A 3260-nucleotide genomic window follows, 5' to 3' on the forward strand; every position below is an offset into this window, starting at 1 on the left:
AATATAACAGATGAACCCAACTGCTGACTGGTTCCAGTTATGTTAAGATGTTCACTGACTTGTAAAAATAGAAAAAAAATTACTTCTCTGGCAGGCTGAGGAATTAACACCATACTGAAATACAGACCTCTTCTCATGTCGTTTTCTTCGTTGGGGAGATCATTTCATCCATCTGTTATTAAGAGTCCTCAACACAAGAAAGGAATTTATGGGATGTGGAAAAAGGAACAGGCCATATGGGAGGACTATRGGAAAATCGGCAGAGTAGGCAGAGATGTGACAAGAAAGGCCAAGACCCACTTGGAAYTAAGTCTGGCAGAGGACATTAATGACATCAAGAAGGGCCTCACAAATATATCAGCAGAAAAAGGAAGATTAAGGGAAAAGTGGGGCTGCTGCTGCTTCAGATGGTTGTCCTGGTAATGGAAACAGAGAGGAGAAAAGACTGAATGCCTTCTTTGCCTCAGTCTTCAGTGCTGAAGAACACTCTCAGGAGTTCCAGAACTCTGGGATGGGAGAAGAAGGCCAGAGCAAGGAACACTTCTTCCAGGTCATAGAGGTTGGGTTAGAGATCAGCTAGACAGACTAAACATATATAAATCCATAAAATCTGATGAGATGCACCCACAAGTGCTGAGGGAGCTGATGGATGCTGTCACTCTGCTGTTCTCCATCGCCTTTGAAAAATCATGGAGAATGGGAGAGGTGCCTAATGACTGGAGAAAGGCCAGTGTTACTCTCATCTTTAAACAGAGCAACAAGAAGGACCTGTGGAACTACCAGCAAGTCAGCCTGACGTCCATCCCTGGAAAGGCAATGGAATGGGCCATTCTRGAGGTCATCAACAAGCATGTAGAAGAAAAGGTAATCAGGAGTAGTCAGCATGGATTCATCAGTGGGAAAACATCCTTCTCAAATCTGATAGCCTGTATCATGATATAATAAGGCTTTTGAGGGTGCCCCATAAAATCCTTGTAGACAAGCTCCAGAAATGTGGGTTCAATGAACAATCAGTGAGGCGGATCAAGAACTGATTGAATGGCAGAGCTCGGAGCGTTGTGATCAGAGGGTCAGAATCCAGCTGAGGGCCTGCAGCCAGTGCTGTTCCAGGTTCATTACTGGGTCCAGTCTTATTTAATTTGTTTATCAATGGCCTGGACAAAGAGAAAGAATGCTGCCAGGGATCAGCAACGAATTTGCTGATGATGTGAAACTGGAGGAGTGGCTGATACACCTGAGGGCTGAGCTGCCATTCAATGGGACCTTGACCACCTGAAAATTGGGTGGAAAGAAACCTAATAAGGGACAACAAGGACATGTGTAGGGTCCTGTGCCTGGGGAGGAATAACCCCAAGCACCAGCACAGKCTGGGTCTGACCTGCTGGAGAACAGCTCTGCAGAGAAGGACCTGGGAGTCCTGGTGGGTGACAAGTTGGCCATGAGCTCAGCAGTGTCATTGTGGCCAGGAGGGCCCATAGTATCCTGGGATGCATTGGGAAGAATGTGGCCAGCAGGTTAAGGGAGGTGATCCTCCCCCTCAACTCAGGCTTAGTGAGGCCACATCTGAAATAGCATGACCAGTAATGGACTCCTCAGTACAACAAAGACAAGCTTCTACCAGAGATGGTCCAGTGGAGGCCACAAAGATGATTTGGGTCTGGAGTATCTCCTATGAGAGAGGAGATACTGAAGGAGCTGGGACTGTTTAGTCTGGAGAAGACTTGAGATCTCATTAATGTGTGTAAATATCTCAAAGGTGGGTGCCAAGAGGACAGTGCCAGTGGTGCCCAGTGACAGGATGAGGAGCAATGGCCATAAACTAAAGCACAAGAAGGTTCCACCTCAATATGAGGGAAAATTTCTTCGTATCATGGTGGCAGAGCCCTGGAACAGGCTGCCCAGGGAGGCCATGGAGTCTTCTTTTCTGGAGACATTCCAAACCCACCTGGACACATTCCCATGTGACCTGCTCTGGGTGACTGCCTTGATAAAGGAGCTGGACTAGGTGCCTTCCAGCCCTAACAATCCTGTGATTCTATGATTTATTTGCCAAATGACTGCTGCAACACTGAGTACAGGCGTCTTGAACAATTCACTTATTTACTTCTTCATCTTTTTGCAAAATATGAATAGTAAAATATGTGTTTGCTCGTAAATGATTAACACCAAACCATTTTAATTTCTCCTGTTCTTACAGAATACAAGTTATATATGGATTATAGGAATGTCATGCCCCTCCTTGTCTTCATTTCACTGTGCACTTTTCTCCCTTGTCTTGCCATCTGTTTAGGTGTTGGGCTTTTTTAAGCTCTACTATTTCACACTACTAAGACTGCAAATTTCAGGCTGAAAAGGGAGTTGAGTAACATGAGTAATTTTGACTCTTCAGCATGGTTAAGTAAAATATTCAATCTGTAGCAATTTTAATTATCTTTGAGGTTTCCTATTAAAGAATAAATCTAGTAACCTCATACTTAGTTCTTACACAGAGGTTTTCACCATAGACAAAGCAGGAAATTATCAATCTGCAAGTATTTCTGAAATTCCTTCAGTGCTCAAGTAAGGTCATCTTCCTAGACAATCACAGACCACAGAATGGATGAGTCTGGAAGGGATATATGAGGGATCATCTCATTCAACCTCCTTGCTTTAAGCAGGGTCAGAAAAACTAAGTTGTCCTGGAGTGTGTCCAGTTACGTTTTGAGAATGTCCAAGGATGGAGACTATACAACATCTCTGGACAGTGTTCCAGTGTGCAACCACTCTCACAGTAAAGTAAAAATCAAATAAATTCTTATCTTCAGATAGAATTTTCTGTRTTTCACTTTATGCCGGCAGCCTCTGCTCTTCTCAACGGGCATGAATGAGGAGTCTGTTTCTTCTTTACACCCTGCCATCAGACATTTATAAATGTTGATAAGCTTTCCCTTGACCCTTCTCATTTTCAGGCTAAATTATCCCAGCTCTCTCAGTGTCTCCACATATGAGAAATCCTTGTACACTGTCTCACTCATCCTCATGTAGCCAGATCAGGAGGCTGTGGGCCTCCTTTGCTGCAAGGTCACATTGCTGGTTTTCAGTCAGCTTGTTGTCCACCAGSACCTTCAAGGCCTCCACTGGAAGCTGTTTTCCAGCTGGTCAGCCCTAACCTGTACTGGTGCCTGATGTCACTGCTCCYTGTGAGAAGGACTATGCACTTYCCCCTGTTGAACTTCAWAAGGTTCACTTCTCCATCCCATCCAAGTCGCTCCCTGCATCAA

General features: G+C 44.6%; 1 pseudogene; it reads left to right on the forward strand.

The window, feature by feature from the left end:
- Window positions 1–213: 213 nt before the first annotated feature.
- Window positions 214–1572, forward strand: LOC130575510 (uncharacterized; annotated as a pseudogene).
- The last annotated feature ends 1688 nt before the right edge of the window (window positions 1573–3260 follow it).

Source organism: Malurus melanocephalus, unplaced genomic scaffold, assembly GCF_030028575.1.
Source record: "Malurus melanocephalus ecotype Western Australia unplaced genomic scaffold, MMel_1.1 scaffold_110, whole genome shotgun sequence".
NCBI lineage: Eukaryota > Metazoa > Chordata > Aves > Passeriformes > Maluridae > Malurus > Malurus melanocephalus.